The following is a 22,090-nucleotide window of genomic DNA, read 5'->3' as shown; positions in this document are numbered from 1 at the left end:
TCTAGAGCTTATGACATATCCCAAGAGTTTGCCTGAGGTTACTCCAAAAGCACACTTAAATGGATTCAACCTCATGTTGTATTTTCTTAGCCTCTCGAAGAATTTTCTTAAGGCCACTTGATGTCCTAGACGGTCTTTAGATTTCACAATCATGTTGTCTACATATACTTTGACTTCTTTGTGCATCATGTCATGGAGTAGGGCAGTTGCTGCTCGTTGGTAAGTGGCACCCGCGTTTTTCAACCCGAATGGCATTACCGTGTAACAGTAAGTACCCCAAGGTGTTATGAATGTTGTTTTCTCCATGTCTTCTTCGGCCATGAGAATCTGGTTGTACCTTGCGTATCCATCCATAAATGAGAGAAGTGTGTGATTTGCTGTATTATCTACCAAAATATCGATGTGTGGTAAAGGGAAGTCGTCCTTTGGACTTTCCTTATTTAGATCTCGATAGTCGACACACATTCGAACCCTACCATCCTTTTTTGGAACCGGGACTACATTTGCAACCCATTCGGGGTATTTGGATACCCTGATAAAACCTGCAATTATTTGTTTTTTTACTTCTTCTTTTATTTAAGAGCTACGTCGGGTTTCATTCGACGCAACTTTTGTTTTACAGGTTTCATTCCTGGGATTAGTGGTATAGTGTGCTGAGCTATTTCTCTATTAATGCCTGGCATATCTTCATATGACCAGGCGAATACATCGATGAATTCTTTAAGTAGATTAATTAAATTGGTTCTTTCATCTTTGTTTAGCGTGAGTCCGATTTTAACTTCTCTTTTAATGGTTGGATCTTTTGAGATATCAACCGTTTCAGTGTCTTCAATTATTGGTGTCTTATTTTCAAGTGTTTCTATTGCTTTAATAATTTCTTTGTCATTTTCATCGTTAGTTAAGAAATACTCGTCATCTTGAGTTAAAGAAAAACACGAGGAATAAGGGGAAGAAGACATATTATTAAACTCAGAAATCATTACATCAAATAAAGAAATGTCCGTTGGGACTTGATTGCTAACTATCCTAGGAGTAGATGCTGAAATAGAAGAACTAGAGGGAGGTTCTACAACTAGAGACTTAGAGGACTCGATAGGGGAAGACTCTGACTCAGACGATTCTTCGAACATTGGCCCTTGTCCTGTAGTTATTAAGATCTTCTCTCCGCTTGCAGTAGTCACCTTCACTGTCTTGCGCCATCCTCGCAATAAATCCTCTGCTGGAGTGATGAGCTTGGAAGGATCAAAGTTCTCGTTTTGTAGGACTATTTGAATGAGTGAGGAGTTATCCTCTATATATCTTGGCTCATTCTTTTCTCGCCCAAAGAGAAGTCCCATGACATTAAAGTCAAAGCATGAGGGTGCTTTTTCTTTATGGATAGGAGTTGGGATCTCATCTAGAAAGCAACAATCCAGAAATATTTCGAACCCAGGTTGTCTTATGCCGTTTACAACAAAGGGTTCTGGAAATTCGTAACATGGATAATCTTCTCCCTCTCTTATGAACTGTCCATTTAAAGTAAGAGGGTATTTTTAGGGAATATTTCAAGCATCTTACACTTGAGCCCCACTGTGATCATACACTTAAGCATGGTGGCATCCAAAGGGAAGGAAGCTAGAGAAAAAGAGTCGCCAACAAGTTTTAGGAACTTATAAACCGTTCACAGGGTCAAGGTTACACCCCTTAACGATCCATGAGATCGTCAACTCCAAAAGGTCTTGAACCAAATAGGGTTCGGGGATGAGGGTACGAATCCAATCTACAAAAGAAAGAACTCGCCCTATAAAATAGGCCTCTACTTTATTCTACTCGTATTCATGTGCGCTTTCTGACTAACATGCAATCATTAGGTTAACCCTAAACCTGTTTATCTGTGTTGGTTGAATTTAATGCACAAGCAAAACTATTATTGGCGATCACTTGAATTATAATCATATTAACCCTAAACAAGATTATTAATTATCTTATTAAGCGTGATTACAAGTACCAATTCCCTTTAAACATGCATAAAAGGCGTGATCAAGCAATAACAATAAATAAGCATCAAGCAACATAATAACAATCATCATAATTATAAAGACAATAATTATAACAATAATAATCATGTTAAAGCATAATATTAATAGCAAGATCCTAGGCATGATACTAACAAGATTAATAACAAACCCTAGCATGTCACTAAGCATTAAAGATCAAAGCTTTAGCCCTAACATGATATTAGGAAAGATAATAGGAAGCATCCTAGAAATCATAATTGATATAAGCAAATCACCCTAAATATCATACTAAGGAAAGCATCCTAACATGATACTAGAAAGCAATAATAACAATCTTAACATGATGCTAGGAATTAATAAATAACAAACATGCTTTCTACAAGAATAGAGCAATAAGACTACATACTTTGATGCCTCATATCTCTTTCTAATAACAAAATACACACGTTAGTAACTTCAAGGAAAAGTATAAAACAAACAATTAAATTAAATAATTGAAAGAGAGATTTGGGACCAAACCCTCAGAAATTATAACCTTTCATGTCTAGGACGAAGGCAACTTCGAACTTGGCTAGGTGTTTCTAGATCTCGTGTGTGCGGAATTGTGTTTGTGAAAAGCTAGAGAAAGAGAGAAGGAATTGATGATTGTAGATGATTAATGATTGATGATGAGAATTGATGAATGTTGATGATTAAACACGGAGGTTCAGGACCCTATTTATAAGAAAATAGTCCGAAAATAGGTAGAATTTGATAAGGAATAAAACTCCACGCTGTCGCCGCAAAATCGACCTTGTCGCTTGGCGACAAGCTCTGTCGCGTAGCGACAAGGCTTGTCGCGTGGCGACAGCCTGGATTCCTACGCGCTTTCAAACACGGAGTCCACTTATCAATTAAAATTGTCTCGTAAAGTCCGTATGAGAACTGAAATCGTATTTTTCATAAAATAATATTTTATTCCAAGTAAAACTTATCAAAATATAATTATTAATTCTAATTCTATTATGACTTAAAAGAACCTCCTAGAGAATTCTAGAAGACTATCATTAATTCTAATAACCTTAGGAATAATAATTAACATTGGGCCCTCCCCTAAATCATTGGGCCGCATGTAAAGATCAAACCGGGCCCAGTTTAGTATTTTGGCCATAACTTCCTCATTATTCATCGGAATTGGGCTTATAATATATCGTTAGAAAGATCTTTCCAAACCCCATCCAACTACACTATTACTGGACCCTTGTCGTGGACCAAACTAAACTGGATTGGCTGTTTTCATAAAATAGAGTTTTCGAAAACAGAAAGAAAGAATTTTTAAAACTAACCGCAACACCTGACCTTTCACACTTTCACCTTATTCGATTATCATTCGACATGAAAGGTAATAATCACTGGGTTTGGTTTTGGGGAGATACATTTGGGTGTCTACAGAAGCCCCCACTTTGACTGAGTTTGGAGAAACTCAAGTTTTGAAAATGAAAGTCAAAGTAGCGATAGGGACGGAGAAGATTCAGAACATTCTGCGATCCTAAATCATTCTTGTAACGCCGATACCTGCAAACTAGCGTTAGTTAAAACAGATAAAAGAGTTAAGAAACGCGTATCTTGCACCATCGAGCACACGTCTTTGAAGGTAACTGGTTTGTTGCATTTTTTTTTACGACCTTCCACAAGCTAGAGAACGCCATCCCGCATGAAGACTGCTACGCTTGTAAATGCCTCCAATTTCCGCCGTGATAATCTTCCGCAAGCTAGGGAACACTATCGAAGATTGCTTCGCTTGAAAACGATCCTCTTCCGCTTTGTGACCATTTTCCACATCTTAGGGAACACGATCGAAGATAACTCCGCTTGAAATCACCTTCAGTTGTCGTGACAATACTCCGAAGAAAATTATCGAAGATCAACGCCTGTCGATCCTTAATGCTGCTTGAATTTTGATGTTGATGCTTTGGGTGATGACAATCCTCTTTTCTTCAAGAACTGTTGTCAACACGACTCTTGTATGATGTATGACAATCCGATTTAGAGAAAGTTGTTAATGCCACGTAACAATCCATCCTTGGAAATGTTGCTACGATGAAGCGACAATCCGTATCTCGGAAAATTTTCCAAAATCCAATTTTGGGAAAAGTTGCCAATGCCTCGTAACAATCTGTCATAAGAACCTTGCTACAATCGACAATCCACGTCTTGGAGTATAACTCTTGAAAGAAATCCACCTTGGAAATTTGCCAATATTATGCGACAATCCTTTTGGGAAAATATTGCCACAATTGACAATCCGCATCTTAGAACATTTGCGAAAAAGAGTCGACCGACAATCCACTTCGGGAAAATTTGCCACTTACTGAAATGAATGACAATCCACGTTAAGGAACCTTTGTCGAAATTTACGATGAATAGAGACCTACGACAATCCTTTGGGAAATTTTGCCATAGGGAACTATGTGTATGACAATCCAATCTCGGAAAACTTGCCAGAGATGACAATCCAATCTTGGAAAAATTGTCGTTTAAGAAGAATGTGCGACAATCCACTTTTGGAAATATTGTCAATTGGGGATGACAATCCAATCTTGGAAAAATTGTCGTTTAAGTGCTTGCTTTTGAACCGATGCCTTGGTGCTTATAATGAGCCAATGCTTAGGCGCTTAAGCTAAGTGAGACGATCGTCGTCAAGTCAATCACTTACTGCGATTGTAATCGAGCTGACTACTAATCATGTCAATTTGCTTATATGGGCTAACTGGCGTACCAAGGAACCCGAAATTGCTGTATGAGGTCCGCGTAATCCAATATGGGGTCATGCATTGCGTCGCCGCACTGGCGCCTGCTGGAAGACTCTGGCGCCACGCTTTTCTTCTGTCGCCAGGCGACAGCTTTGTCGTCTGACGCTGGAGTCAGGTTTTCATTCGCGGTTTTTCGAAAAAATCCGAGAATGTTCTTGCTCATTGAAATGTACCTGCATTTATATTTTTGACTATAGGACTTTGCTCATGTAATTAGGGTTGACTTAAGACTTAGTGTTGCTTGACTCGACGTGTAACTTGATGTACTCAAATCGACTCGTGTGCGTAGACTTAACTCGATGATATAACACGACATGACTCAATGTGTACATGACCGTGTGTGCATTGTAATGTGATCGTGCGACTCGAAAATGCAAAAAAAAACAAAAATTTCCGTCATTTTTGTGGAGGGTACCGACTTTCTCCCGAAAAAGAAAGACGCGAAAAAAGAAAGAAGGAAGTTTTTAAAGGTGCATGTTGAATGAGCTTATTCCGTTAACGTTGTCTCTCACAATACAAGGATTGTAACATCTTAGACTATCCTGGTTGACTCGATAATGAAAGTATTTAGGTAACTTAGGCGCGGAGGCTAAATACTTCATACTTTGTGATGCAATGATGAGTGATGAGTGATTTTGTTATGACAAAGTATGCTCCAACGTTATATTAAGATTTCATGACAAATGATTCCTAGGGGAAAGACTATTTGGTCATGTATCTGTGTAGTGTGTGAAAGTGACACTAAAGTTAGGCCGCAAGGGCTAAGTGTGTAGAAAAATATATTGAAAAGAGTCAAATGATGGTGACTCTTAGGCTGGGTAGGCTAATAATGTAGGGATCAAGCCCCCAAGTCCAGCTCTAAGTGGAAAAGGATGAGCATTGGAAATTCCTAGATATAATCAATTATGAACGTAAATGTGAATGCATTTTTAATACGGCCGCACCCCAATGTGAGGCTGCCTACGTATCCGTTAGGAATCAGGCCAAACTTAGCTCTAGCCGAATCTCGCACAAGTATGTGTATTCCTCAAAGAGGTCTTTTGAGGGTTGTAACGTGGTTAGGCTAAAGGTTAAAGAAGAAAGGGATAAAGGCTCAAGACCCTAGGTAAGCCCCCAAGGTGTGCAACCTTGCTTTTGAATCTTTGTTTTTTTTATGCTTGAGTGTTTTAACTCTTTTTTCTCTTTTTTTTTTGCTTTTGCATTTTTTTTATTTTTATAAGTGTGGGCAATCCCGATCATGCGGTCTATCACTCACTTGACATTCATGTTTCTCAGGCACGGTACCGAGCACTCGATAAAAAACACAATCTGAGACGTGTTCATATCAAAGACATGTTCATGTCAAAGACATTGGAACACTTGCCCTTTTGTACACTTTTATTTTTTCTATTTTGCTATTTTAATCTTTTGAAGTCACTCAAGCTTTTTATGAAATTGAAAATTTCATAAGTTGTACACCATCCCATCCCAAGGTTAGGTAGATATGGGTTGAAAAATAAAAGGTCTATCGTTAGACGAGGCTCAAAGTGGTTTATCAAAAAAGGATTGCATATTTGAAGGGTGAAAGGTGATATGATGTGGCTACAAGGGGTGTCTCAAATCATTGGTATATCTTGTGCTTAGTTTGACATGGATTTTTTTTTATTTTTTTTTTATTTTTTTTATTTTTTAAATGCGATGTAATGAAATGATCATATGCAAGAAAATAAATGCTTATTTTATTATAGGGAAAAAGAAAAAAAACCTACAAAATAAATCTAAGAAAGGTGCCTATGCTAGACTTATTGGGGAAAGGAAAAAATGAAAAAGAAATAGAAAAAGAGGTCATGAAATCTTGTCGTTGACATTGGCCTTTTGTCTTTTGTCGTTTGTTTCAACATCACCCAATCTTCTCGCTAGCTAGAGGCAATGGGATCTTGTTTGCTTCTATGAGATCTTGAATGAGATTTTGAAACCTGTAGCATTCATCGGTGGTATGATCATTTCCTTAATGGTACTTGCAATAGGAATTGGGATCCTATCTTGAAGATCGCTTTTCTGGCGTTGGATCCTCGGTAGGGCCAATGGGTTTGATTACTCCTCGATCGTAGAGACGATCGAAAGCATCATAGTAGGTCATTCCAATGGGTGTGAACTCACTCCTGGGTTTCTTTTTATATCCTTGATTATCACTACTACAAAAAAGGCCTTAGAGAACTGTTATAATAGGCCTTATAGAACGCCTCAGAGGCGTTCTTCTGCTAAGCGATGTGTAAAGTTTACAGAACGGGTGCAAGAGGCGTTCTATATGCAAGGGAAAAGAGAACGGGTACAAGAGGCGTTCTACATCCAAAAGATAACCGTTCTCTTTCCTATTTTATATGTTTATATAAAATGAATAAAAGAGAACGATTAGCTAAGATAACCGTTCTCTTTGTCTTTTTTTTTCAAAAAAAATATATTTATTTTGCATCACAGAGGTTGCATATATCCTAATCAACACCATCAATTAATAAATCAAATCAAATAGAATTGAAATTGTAAAAAGTCAAATTTCAAATTAAAAAGAACCTTTATTACGGAGTATTTTTTATATTCAAATAATTACATCTCAAGTACATTTGATACAATTCTATACCCTAACTTAATAATTATCAATGTGCTACACTGCTAACAACTTCACAAATGCAACTTGAATTGCCCATGAAATTCGAACCACCTCCACCTTAATAATACAATTCAACCGCAGCGGAGCTTCAACAACCTGAACTAGCAGCGCCTCGACCATTGCAGCGTCTCCACCAAAGTCGACCACCGCAACGTCCTGAACTAGCCGCACCAAACACCCACAAATCTGAACTAGCCGCACCAAACACCCACAAATCAAAGATGAAAAATCAGAAATTATAATCCAAATCACAACATAAAAATCAATTGATAAAAGTTATAGATCTAAAATCAATAATTAAGAACTAAAATGCACTTGATAATGTAAAACCTTACACGACCCACCTACCAATTTAATGTCAGCCACCACCTTACCCGACCCACCAATCAATTCAATATCAGCCACCACCTACCTTGATAACGCAAAACCCCAATCAACCCGCAACAACTTGCGACCATAAACAGAGAAAAACCAAGATTTTAATGGTTCGAGCTTTCGTGCACCGTATTGCATCGGAGTTGGGGTTGGAAAACAAAGTGATGTGACGAATAGGATAGTTGTAAATATAGGAAGAAGACAACGGAGAAGGGGTTAATCGGGCGTCAGCCGGAATTTTTAGCATCGGACTTTGAGGGATGATGGTAGAAGAGAAAGGACTAAGGGTTTCAAAGGAGGGAAGAAATGCGTGAGAGGATGAGGAAATGAAGAGGGGAAGTTATTTGACTAGTTGAGAATGACGGCTATCTTAATTCTTAAGAGGAAAGAGGAGTTAGGGTTAGAAACTTAGAATTTTGGGCCTCTTAGTATGTTAGATTTTTATTGTTATTTTTATTTTTTAAAAAATAATGTTGAACATATAGAACGGTTAACTAAGAGGAGCGATCTATGTTGTAAGTGTAAAATTTGGAAATATCAAATAGAACGGTTAAGTAAGAAATGCGTTCTATGTAATAAAATCACAATTTAATAAAATAAATAAAATAAATCAAATAGAACGGTTAATTAAGATAGGCGTTCTATATAATTCTAGAGATCGCATATCTAAGTTAACCGTTCTATATTTTGCGATCTCTAATCTAGTTTTTGGTGTAGTGTATCCATAGCTAAGACACCGTTATTGTCAAAGGTGCTAACATTGTTACTAGAGTGGGCGTTTCCAGAAGAAGGATTGTCGTTCTTCTTTCCTTTCCAGCCACTGTGGTTACTATTGTTAGTAGCTTTTTGCTTTGCGAGGTCATCTTCGATTTCAATACCGATATCATAGACGGCCTTGAAAGTATTCAAATTATGTTGATACTTTAAATGTTTTGAATACTTCTCTTGGAGGTTCTTGATAAACATCCTCACAGATTCTTTTTCGGAGGGCACCTCAATCATCTTAGCGGAAGTTTCCCTAAACTTATTAAAGAAAGAAGTAAAGCCTTCATTCTCTTTTTGTCTTAGCATCTCAAGTTGTCTATAATCGGTTTCGACTTGAATATTACATTTATATCTATCAATGAAAGCGTTTACAATAGCATCCCAAGTAGAGGTTTTCTCTTTATCAAGAGAAAAGTACCATTGCTGACAAACAGTTTCTAAAGATAGAGAAAACACAGAATGAAAAGCTTTGTTATCTATTCCCTTAATATTCATTACAGTTTCAAAGGCTCTTAAATGAAAATAAGGGTTATCCATTGCCTTGAATTTTGGGATGTCGTTGGCATTGAACTTATGCGGAAGAAGATCCTTGTCCACCAAGACCCCTTGTGAGCTAATGCCCTGGAATCTATAGTCATTGGATAATCTGCTCAAACTTTCCTAGATGAGCTCCATTTGCTGTTGTCTCACAGGGTCATTGATTTGAAGAGTCAGATTCTTCAACATTTCAGCCATGTTAGCCACTTGTCCCTTGAGTTCGTTGACTTCTTCCTGACTTGCCATTATCCTCTTAGCTTTCCTTTTTCGACCGATTGGCTTATCAAAAAGTGAGACTTGAACGAAAGTGTTGTCCTTGATTAAACGCCCTTTCTTTCTTGACCACGCGCTGTAGATTAAACCATATTTGTTTTAATGACTTGACTCAAGTTGACTTTGATTTTATGGTTTAAAAGCAAAAAAGCAAAAATAGGGTGCATATTTTTGGGAATGGGTTCAAACAAGTGGTTTAATTGGAGGATTAATATCAGACTTACCCCCCTAAAAAAATGACGGAAAACACGCATTCAAGATTCTCTAGACATGGTCAAGGTGTGACATACATGTTAAGTGTGTGCTTTATAAGTGAGTGCAAGTGACATGCTTTGACCCTTGTGTATGACCATGGGACTAAGTGCCTAGACTCAATTAAGGACTTAAATATGGCTAAAGCCATTAACAAATTGGTCAAACTGAGTAGCAGACTGTTTAATTCGTCGTGATGACTCGAGTAAGAATCTAGACTGTCGCCGGAACAACAGAACTGTCGCCACAGTTTGAAGCTTGTCGCCAAACGACAAATTTGTCGCCAGGCGACAAACAGTAAACTGCGGCGCCACAGCCCAAACTTCTGCGCCATTGCTGGAACATTAATCTGGGATTGTTTCCAGTAAGTTTACTCTAAGGGGACATGCCTACAGTCGTACTAAGTCACATTGATTACTTTGTTAGTATTTAATTAGTCAAATTAATTAATTAATTAGTTAGACAAAGTCCTTTTTAGTCATTAATTAGTTTATTTAGACTTAAACACAAGTCAAACAAACGGTTAGCACATATAGGGTATGCACAAGCAAAGAATGCACAAATAGTTCAAATAGTCACAATATGATGCAATGAGTTTGCAACCTAACCATGGCTCTAGTTCTCTAAAGTTCAAGGATATGGGTTAGTCAAAGAGGGTCCATGGTTATGAGTCCGGATGCACCGCGTGGAAGCTTAACTTTGGAAAGGTTGGCGCGTATGGATGGGACCCCGCAAGTTAAAAACTTGCTTCCATGGTTTGGTGGATTCACAAACTCGGATGTACCCGTCGTTGCCAGGAGCGTTCGTTTGGGTAGATGGAGCGTGAACCCCTAGAGGGTTATGTCCATATGTAGAACACATATGGGTTTCAGAAAAGAGAGAAAAACTCAATCAGGAAGTAGAATCGAGCCAACAGTGCTAGAAATGGTCAAAACAAGAAGGCAGAGTTCTGGCTCGATATTGGAAGAACTTGGCGCCAGACTACAGGGACTGTCACCGCAAAAGTACCTCTGTCGCCAAGCGACAGAACAGTCGCCAGGCGACAGAAGCACTTTACAGGCGACAAGCCCTGTTTTCTAGACGCTAGTTCCTACATGCTTCAGCAGGTATCTACGTTCTTAGAATTTTCCAGATTTCGCAGTATTATTTCAATTCTAGTTGTGAAAGATATTTCTCAAGTTTCCTACGTGTAAAAATCCTATGTTTTTGACTCATTTCGGATGGTCTATCCAATGAGGACCTTTTTTATGCATATGACAATAATGCTAATCAAAATTACACACATGAAATACTTAGAACTTTTCGAGTCTCATCCGCTCATTCTAAATCATTGCCAAAATAAATTTTAGGAATTCAAATAGAAATCCTCCCCAGTGGAGTCGCCAAAAACTGTAGGGAATATTTCAAACATCTTACACTTGAGCCCCACTGTGATCATACACTCATGGTGGCATCCAAAGGGAAGGAAGCTAGAGCAAAAGAGTCGCCAACAAGTTTTAGGAACTTGTAAACCGTTCACAGGGTCAAGGTTACACCCCTTAACGATCCATGAGATCGTCAACTCCAAAAGGTCTTGAACCAAATAGGGTTCAGGGATGAGGGTACGAATCCAATCTACAAAAAAAAGAACTCGCCCTATAAAATAGGCCTCTACTTTATTCTACTCGTATTCATGTGCGCTTTCTGACTAACATGCAATCATTAGGTTAACCCTAAACCTGTTTATCTATGTTGGTTGAATTTAATGCACAAGCAAATCTATTATTGGCGATCACTTGAATTAAAATCATATTAACCCTAAACAAGATTATTAATTATCTTATTAAGCGTGACTTTAAATACAAATTCCCTTTAAACATGCATAAAAGGCGTGATCAAGCAATAAAAATAATATATAACATCAAGCAACATAATAATTATCATAATAATCATAACAGTTATAATCATGTTAATAATAAAGCTTAAATATAATAGCAAGATCCTACGCATGATACTAATAAGATTAATAACAAATCCTAGCATGTCACTAAGCATTAAAGATCAAAGATTTGGCCCTAACATGATATTAGAAAAGAGTAAGAGGAACCCTAATCATGATACTAGAAAGCAATAGAAACATCCTAACATGATACTAGGAATTAAACAAATTTAAACATGCTTTCTACAAGAATAGAGCAATAAGATTACATACTTTGATGCCTCGTACCTCTTTCTAATAACAAAATACACTGATAGGCCGTCGTCGAGCCTACCAAAGATAAAAACCTAACTTGGTCTCTCTAATGGGTAGAAAGGGCAAGTAAGGGTCGATCCCACAAGGACTAAGGGGAGCACTAACAAATATTGATTTGTGATAAGCTAAGACAAGTCTTTTTGGGTTTTGAGTTATAAAGAAAAAAACTACAAACAATAATATAAAAAGGATCTTGGGAAGGTATCCACCAATTAAGTCATTCACAAACTACAATTTAACATACAAAACATAGCAATTGGGAATAAATTAGGGGAAGTCATCTAAGGCACCCAACTACTCTCTCAAGCTAGAGGGATTACTTGAATCATGAATACAACCTACTCTCGTGGTTACAAAGCATAAAGCAAGTGTTAAAGCATAATCACGATGACATAAACATTCCCTTGACTGGAAATTCCTATTCTCATGGCATTTCAAGTTAATTAAGCATAATGGAGCTAACTCAAGTTCATCTCTCGATCCTTCGTTGAGAAAGCTTAGATAAATAGTTCTAGCAATGGCCACTTACAAGAACTAACAATGAAACCACTTAAGCTCAACTAATTAACATCCCTCATTAGCTAAATCAACACATGCATACAAGTATTTGTGAATTCATCAATGGTTTCAACCATCCCAAGTAAATAAACTACTCACAAAACATTATAAATTGCAAAAGCTAAGGAATTAACAACTAAGAGCATGAAATCAAACACTAAATTAACATAAACAAGTAATTAAACTAGAAAATATGCAAAAATAAGTAATTAAAGCAATAAAATAAGAGAGAGAGTAAGAAATTCTCATTGATATTGCAAGAAATAATCAAATCTTCAAGTCTCCTTCCTTCAATTCTTCATATTCCAAGCTTTCAACAAGTTTTTCCCACTTTCTCTCTCTAGAAAATGAGAGTTTCTCTCTCTAAAAACCCTAACCTAAGCTAAAATTACACTAAGAAGCTCCCCCTTTTACAATCGGAGCTAAGAAGGTATTTATATTACCCCAAATAGAAAGGACGGAGAAAACGAGAAAAACGACCCGTCTACAGGTCGGCACGGACGTGCCAAAGGTTGCACGGACGTGCAGACCTGTTAAAATACGAGCAGTAGCTACTGCCTGACCTTGCACGGACGTGCTTCATTTGGCACGGACGTGCAGGGACCTGCACGGACGTGCCACTTATTGGCACGGACGTGCAGCCCTTTTCTGGCGAAACAGCTTATTTTCGGAAGGTCATAACTTCTTCGTTACTCATCGGAATAAGGCATGTGACCAGTCGTTGGAAAGCTCTCGAGATGAACTTTATTCTCCAATTTGAATCACTTCAAAATGTTAAGTAGAACAAAAGTTAGAGTCAGTTGAAGTTGACCCTTGTGCAAACAATCCTTCAAAGCTTTCCATTTCTCTTTAAGGCACTCATCCTTCTTCCTCCATTGCTCTATCAACCAAGCTTGCCCTTCTCCTTGTTCACTCATGATTGATCACATCCATATATGGTGCTAAAAATAGCTACATTACATCAAAAACACAAACAACCCATGAAGCATGGATGGTACAAAATTTGTATAAAAATAGGATAAATAATGAACTTTGATGTCGAATAATCACGAAAACAAGGTTCAAAAGTACCCTAAAATCGTACCAAATAACAAGTTATCAAATCCCCCCAAGCTAAGCTTTTGCTAGTCCTCGAGCAAAACAAACATGTCAAATCAAGAAGGAAGATAACTTGCTAATGATCAAACCAAGGAGAGGTAATAAAGAGGAAACACAAAAACACAAATCCGCATGGTAACAACCACAAACACTTTTAGCACAAGTGAAAAGCAATTTAAACCCCTAAGTCGCCTAAGAGGACGAGTTTTTATCTCGTGAGGGTTTCCATTGAGCTTAACCCACAACTCACACAAACTACAACACATCATCAAAAATCATGCATACAATTTCAATTTTTTTTTTTTTTTTTTTTCACCCAAGTCAACTCATCGGGATATGAGACACAAGCAAGACAAGTGAGCAACTCTCAAGAATTACCAATCATACAAATGTACACATGAGTTGGGGGTAAAGAGGAAAACTAAGCAAGGTTGCACTAGGATACTTCTTTATACCTTTTACTAGTTCATTAGAGCACATCTAGATATTCCAAAGTTGCAACAAGCCCTCTTTCGGTTATAAAATCTCAAAATGCAAGTCCCCCTCCCAAAATGCACACCCAAGCCCCTTTAACTACACTCTAACTCGGGAATTACACAATAAACATCAAAATAGATAATGTGTGGGAGGCATCCACAAGTTGACCTCTAGAATAGAAAAAGTGAAAATTTTGAGAATTTTGGAGGAGTTTTTTTTTATCTCCCTTTCTTTTTCTATATAATTTTTCTTTTGGTTTCTCTTTTTTTTTTTTGTTCTTTTTTTTCAACATTCATTGCCCTCGCCTCTTTTAACTGTGAGCGGCTCTTTCTTTATTCAAAACATGTGGCTTATTATGCCACTTATTACACATGATACAAGTAGAACCAATTCCCTAATAGAGTTTCATTTTGGGGAGGAGAGGAGGCACATCAAGGGCACAAGGGACCGCAATTCGATTCAAACATATCCTACTTTGGGCAAATTTGACAATATCCTATGCTAGACGTGCAATTGAGCATTCTTTGGCTTTCATTCCATATACACTAATGCAATCAAGATTAATAAGCTTCTAAATGACCCCAACTCTAGCATACACCCATCTAAAGAACTAGTACTCATCACTCAAGAGTCGAGCAAGCAAAACATATAAGCATCATCATTTGAGTCTCATCCTTGGGCTTTTTTTTTTTTGTGTTTTTTTTTGTTTTTTGAAGTTATGATAAAGAAAAGAAGAAAAAGCATGAATATCCAAATGTACAACTATGAACAAATTCAAGCATCAAACTAACAATCAACCCCCCTTCATGAAAGCGTGAAGGTACCCCCCCAAGCTTAGACGAAGCGTTGTCCCCAATGCTTAGAAGAGATAATCAAGAGAGAGGGAGGGAAGGAACACAATCAATCTCAACAAGTACATCTAGTCCAACATCCATAACTACAACGAAAAACCACAACATACAATAAAATCTAGCCCCAAGCCAAACTCTTAAACAAGCAACCAATGAATGGCAAAAATAATTATAAAATCAATAGCTTGAGAAGAGATGAATAGAGGAAGAGATATTACTCAATTTGACGCAAAATTCTTCATAAAATCTTCAAAATTTGGTAGAGTAAGATGTGTCTTCCAATGTAGCAAAATTAAAACTCCAAAATTCTTGTGAATTTGAGATTATAAGATGTAATTTGGAGTGGAGAGATCATAGAGAGTACCTAATTGAGAATCGTTTCATAAAGCTCGTTAGTTCAAATCATCATACAATTAAAATTCATGCACATCATTATTCAAAAATAAACAAATAAAAAAAAAGGGAAGAAAATTTGCCTTTCTTTTCGGTCTTTGGCTAGACCTTAGCTAGTAAGTAATTTGACAAACTCCTAAGGAGCTTATCATATGCACTTGAGCACATTTCATAAATTAAAACCATAAAAATAAGAAGAAAATTTAATAAGAAGAAGAAAAGAATATACATTAATTTACAAAGCTTCCTAAAATAAAAATGAAAAGATCTAAAAAAGGTCCTAGATTGAAAAGAAGGAAAAATAAAAGTATAACTATCAACAAAACACATTGGAGATTCATTTGGTAAATCAAAAACTATATTTACATCAAATTCACCAAATTGAGTATCATTGGTTGGAAAATGGTCATGCAAATCATAGAATGAAGTACAAAGAGGCTCATGTGAAGTGAACTTGGGAAGAGAAGGGGGGCAAAGGTTTGGAAATGAGACAATAATATCAAGAGTTTTTGAGAAAGGGACATGAGGCTCAAAAAAAGAATGTTCAATTGGTAAAGACTCAACAATTACCTCACTCTCAACTCTATGGTCCTGAAAAGAGGGATTTTCCTCAAATTCATTCCTTTTATGCTTACTTTCCCAAAATTCATCATGAATATCTAGGCTACTCTTTCCAAATTGATAGTTATCCTCAACAACTCTTGAAAATTCATCAATATAATCAAATTGAAGAATACCATCAACATTACATTGGGACTTTAGTAGGCCTATATCATTAGTGGAATTCAACAAACAATCATCAACTTTGTCATCATTCATAATTAATGGTACATTAAGCTCATTATGCAAATTAATGATATTTGGAAAAATAGGGTCATCAAGCAATGGTTTTTCAAGAAGAGGCTTCTCAAAATTTTCATTTTCATTCATTTGAACCCTAGAAGTTTCACTATGATGATTCATGGATGTACAAGTGTTGTTTATGTCCATTTTTTTCCTATACTCTTCACAACCCTCCACAAAACGTTCTAGAGCAAGCTCTAAAGAAGACTTGGGTTCTTGAGGATGGGAGAAATTTCGAAAATCACATTGGGAAGAGGTGTCAACATTATGCACATTAGCCACATCATAAGGAGTATATGACATAAAATTGGAATCCAAGAAAAAATTTGGAGAATTTTGACAATTTGCATCACCAAAACTCGAAACATTAGAATCCAAAACATTATCACCACATTCTTCAAATGAAATTGCATCATTAAAATTATCGTATGTCTCGTAATTAGCCATCTCCCAATCATATGTATCTTTAGCTAGCCACACAAACATACTCCAATTCTCATTAATGGTATTAGACATATATTGACCTTCGGACATGGATTCAACAACAACTCGCATTTCATCATTTAAACCTTCAAAAATTACTTCACAAATATCCACCTTTAAAAGTCTATGACCATAGTTATAACCAATATAATCATTAACCCTATGGAAATATCTCCAAAATGTTTCATTATCATATTGGGGAAGGGAAAAAATTGCCATTTATTTCAATGGAAGAAACCCCAAAATAAAATTAAAAAAAAATAATAAAAACAGAAGAAATAAAGAAAAAAAAAATATGTACAAAGACCTAGACTCATCTAATCAATATTTAACCAATGTCAACCGAAGTCCCCGGCAACGGCGCCAAAATTTTGATAGGCCGTCGTCGAGCCTACCAAAGATAAAAACCTAACTTGGTCTCTCTAATGGGTAGAAAGGGCAAGTAAGGGTCGATCCCACAAGGACTAAGGGGAGCACTAACAAATATTGATTTGTGATAAGCTAAGACAAGTCTTTTTGGGTTTTGAGTTATAAAGAAAAAAACTACAAACAATAATATAAAAAGGATCTTGGGAAGGTATCCACCAATTAAGTCATTCACAAACTACAATTTAACATACAAAACATAGCAATTGGGAATAAATTAGGGGAAGTCATCTAAGGCACCCAACTACTCTCTCAAGCTAGAGGGATTACTTGAATCATGAATACAACCTACTCTCGTGGTTACAAAGCATAAAGCAAGTGTTAAAGCATAATCACGATGACATAAACATTCCCTTGACTGGAAATTCCTATTCTCATGGCATTTCAAGTTAATTAAGCATAATGGAGCTAACTCAAGTTCATCTCTCGATCCTTCGTTGAGAAAGCTTAGATAAATAGTTCTAGCAATGGCCACTTACAAGAACTAACAATGAAACCACTTAAGCTCAACTAATTAACATCCCTCATTAGCTAAATCAACACATGCATACAAGTATTTGTGAATTCATCAATGGTTTCAACCATCCCAAGTAAATAAACTACTCACAAAACATTATAAATTGCAAAAGCTAAGGAATTAACAACTAAGAGCATGAAATCAAACACTAAATTAACATAAACAAGTAATTAAACTAGAAAATATGCAAAAATAAGTAATTAAAGCAATAAAATAAGAGAGAGAGTAAGAAATTCTCATTGATATTGCAAGAAATAATCAAATCTTCAAGTCTCCTTCCTTCAATTCTTCATATTCCAAGCTTTCAACAAGTTTTTCCCACTTTCTCTCTCTAGAAAATGAGAGTTTCTCTCTCTAAAAACCCTAACCTAAGCTAAAATTACACTAAGAAGCTCCCCCTTTTACAATCGGAGCTAAGAAGGTATTTATATTACCCCAAATAGAAAGGACGGAGAAAACGAGAAAAACGACCCGTCTACAGGTCGGCACGGACGTGCCAAAGGTTGCACGGACGTGCAGACCTGTTAAAATACGAGCAGTAGCTACTGCCTGACCTTGCACGGACGTGCTTCATTTGGCACGGACGTGCAGGGACCTGCACGGACGTGCCACTTATTGGCACGGACGTGCAGCCCTTTTCTGGCGAAACAGCTTATTTTCGGAAGGTCATAACTTCTTCGTTACTCATCGGAATAAGGCATGTGACCAGTCGTTGGAAAGCTCTCGAGATGAACTTTATTCTCCAATTTGAATCACTTCAAAATGTTAAGTAGAACAAAAGTTAGAGTCAGTTGAAGTTGACCCTTGTGCAAACAATCCTTCAAAGCTTTCCATTTCTCTTTAAGGCACTCATCCTTCTTCCTCCATTGCTCTATCAACCAAGCTTGCCCTTCTCCTTGTTCACTCATGATTGATCACATCCATATATGGTGCTAAAAATAGCTACATTACATCAAAAACACAAACAACCCATGAAGCATGGATGGTACAAAATTTGTATAAAAATAGGATAAATAATGAACTTTGATGTCGAATAATCACGAAAACAAGGTTCAAAAGTACCCTAAAATCGTACCAAATAACAAGTTATCATACACCCGTTAGTAAACTTCAAGGAAAAGTATAAAATCAAAGAATTAAATTAAATAAAGATTAAAAAGTTTAGACTGGATTTGGGACCAAACCCTCAGAAAAGTATAAACCTTTCACGTCTAGGGCGAAGGCAACTTCGAACTTGGTTAGGTGTTTCTAGATCTTGTGTATGCGGAATTGTGTTTGTGAAAAGCTAGAGAGATGAGAGCTTAGAGAGAATTTAGAGAATAGATTGATTGTTGATTGTAGATCGTAGATTGTAGATTCCATAAAAACGGAGGTTCAGGACCCTATTTATAAGAAAACAGTCCGGAAATAGGTAGAATTTGATAAGGAATAAAACTTAACGCTGTCGCCGCAAAACCAACTTGTCGCTTGGCGACAAGCTCTGTCTCGTGGCGACAAGGCTTGTCGCGTAACGACAGGCATGTCGTTTGGCGACAGCCTAGATTCCTACGCGCTTTCAAACATGGAGTCCACTTATCAATCAAAATTGACTTGTAAAGTCCGTATGAAAACTGAAATCGTATTTTTCATAAAATAATATTTTATTCCAAGTAAAACTTATCAAAATATAATTGTTAATTCTAATTCTATTAGGACTTAAGAGAACCTTCTAGAGAATTCTAGAAGACTATAATTAATTTTAATACTTTAGGAATAATAATTAACATTGGGCCCTCCCCTAGATCATTTGGCCGCATGTAAAGATCAACCGGGCCCAGTTTAGTATTTTGGCCATAACTTCCTCATTATTCATCGGAATTGGACTTATAATATATCGTTGGAAAGCTTTTTGCAAGCCCCATCCAACTACACTATTATTGGACCCTTGTCGTGGACCAAACTAAACTGGATTGGCTATTTTCATAAAATAGAGTTGTTTTTTGAAAACAGAAAGAAAGAATTTTTAATAAAAACTAACCGCAACACCTGACCTTTCACACTTTCACTTTATACGATTATCATTCGACGCAAAAGGTATTCATCACTGGGTTTGGTTTTGGGGAGACACAAATGGGTGTCTACAATAAGCTTCTTTCTTCTGGTGCTAAAATAGATCCAACCCACTAATATTAGAAAGAGTATGACTCCAAAGCTCATACCTGCCAAAGCAATTTCAACAAAACTTTTGTTAAATTCCTAATCTATTTACTAATACTAAAACAAAACATTGCTGACATCATCAACCCTCAAAGCTATCCTACGTGTCAATCTCACATAAAAAATCTTCCCTCCAATTATGTGATGTCATCTGTTATTAATAATTTTTAATTTTAGTCTTGACTTCAATGCATAAGTTGTCTATGTATAATTCAATTAACCAAGTTTCTCTCCTAAATTTATAGTTTTACATGCCTTTCCTATTTTCCACACTTTCATAAACCAAACAAAGGAAAATGAGGGAAATGAAAATTTTATATTAGTCGTTTGAAATAAGACTACCATAATATTTAAATGATTATGAAGTTCATAATAGACATATTTTTCTCAAAATAATAAATTATATTACTTTATTTGTTATATAAAATAGTGCTATCAACAATTCCTTTTTTTTATATCAAATTAATTTCATTTATGAAATTTTTATTTATAATTTCTCGAAAAATATTTATTCTATGTTGGATTAAAATTTTAAAAAATTATACTTCCTCCGTTCTTTTTTTATTGCACCATAAGGGGTTTTACGCTTGCCAATCCATTACTTTGGCTATTAATATCTTTAATTATACTTTTGTAAAAATTATAAAAAAAAATTGATATTTAAAAAGTAAATTTCGAGACGAATCTAACTAGATCATACATGACTATGTTTTTCCTAATGGATAAATCACAAAAGATGGTCAAAGAAGATTAAGTGAATAGTGTAAAAATCCTTATGACGCAATAAAAAAACGGAGGAAGTATTTGCATTGTAGATATTAGAAAACTAATTGTGTCCATATATATTATAATGCAAATAAAAAATGAACCGATCATATTATTTATTATTAAAATTATATGGTAGTTATATTTCAAATGACCGTTGTAAAACATGAGGAAAATAATGGAAAATTCATTTTCTATGAAAACTTTTTACATCTAACTAAACTAGGCAGAAATGACAATAGTATTTATGACTAAAATTAAGGCAGTTATCTTAATACTCTGAAGCACTAATAGTATAACTTTAAAAATTACCTAAACTGAACTTTGTAACGAATTGTGAATGATCGAGTGTACAACCAGTGTCATTCTTAAGACCATTACCCTTGTGTCCTTTCAGACAAGAGCATTTGTAACCGCCAAGGGTATTAGAGCAGATTTGAGAGCAAGGATTGGTTGGGCCCGTGCACTCATCAATATCTGCTAAAATAAATTTAGGACGAAAATCATAATGGACAATCAATCATACATCCATTACTGTTCTGATATTCTCTTACTCCGCTAATAAATAAAATAATAAAAGATGCTAACAATTGAGGCACTAAAAAAACGGGCCACAAAAGAAAATGATGTACTTAAAAAAAAAAAAAAAAAAAAAAAAAAACACGAAGGGCGTACAGCTATTGCATAAAAGACTGACCTGTACAACCAGGGCTAAGGTAAGGATTACCCTGATAACCAGAAAGACAGCTACAACGATATCCTAATTCGTTACCAGTGTCGGTGCAATTGCTATTTTGTTGGCAAGCATATGTAGCCGGATCCCCCTTGGCTTGACTACAGGTCTGATTAACTCCAACAAACCAATCGAGCATGACCAGGATTTCATCCTTCATCCTGCTTATGAACATAGGATCGGAAAGATTTGCTAGATTAAAGGTGAACTTATCCTGCTCCGCCAGGAAAGCGTGACCACAAGGATTGAAGTAGGACACATTTGTGTGATTGTCGAAGCTTCTTACTGATGTTTCAAAAAAATTCAACCCCTTCGGAATGGATGTTTGGCAGCAACCAATCCCGGTACACGATCCATTAATCACTTGGTCTGGCCTAGCACACACAGCCATACACCCAGTTGAAAAGGGGATCGACGAACGACTCAAGGTGAAGGTGCCTTCAATCAAAACGTAGTCATCGCAACCTATCACGATGAACTTGTTCGCTATGTCAGAAAACACGAGTGGTAAATTGCCAAGATTTATGTATGCTAAACTCAAGGGTCTGGTGGAATTATCTATCTCCCCTCCTTTGTAGCATCTAGTTGACATATAGTTTCGAATTCGCATCTGCCCATTATCGAAAAAATCCAAGACCTCGACGTTAGACGTACCCAAGAAGGATTTCGGAGGGTCAAAGTAGGTGCTACAATTTATAATATACATGCTACTAAGGGAACATGCTCCGTCTAGCCCAAATCCAAATGGGTATTGAATGTTAAGTTTCCGCATTTAGTTGGGCAACCGGATTTCGCAATAGGGGTGGCGGCAAATGTAATCATAGCAAAACTCAACCAAAGCCATGAGAAGACAAGAAAGAGAGATCGTATATCGAACAT

General features: G+C 36.5%; 1 pseudogene; it reads right to left on the bottom strand.

Moving 5' to 3' along the window:
• LOC145564671 (wall-associated receptor kinase 5-like) overlaps positions 1 to 22,090 on the bottom strand; it is a 33,611-nt pseudogene extending 11,521 nt beyond the window's left edge.

This window comes from Chenopodium album, chromosome 10 (genome assembly GCF_948465745.1).
Source record: "Chenopodium album chromosome 10, dcCheAlbu1.1, whole genome shotgun sequence".
NCBI lineage: Eukaryota > Viridiplantae > Streptophyta > Magnoliopsida > Caryophyllales > Amaranthaceae > Chenopodium > Chenopodium album.
Note: the sequence above shows the minus strand (reverse complement) of the source record. Positions and strands in the feature narration are given on the sequence as shown.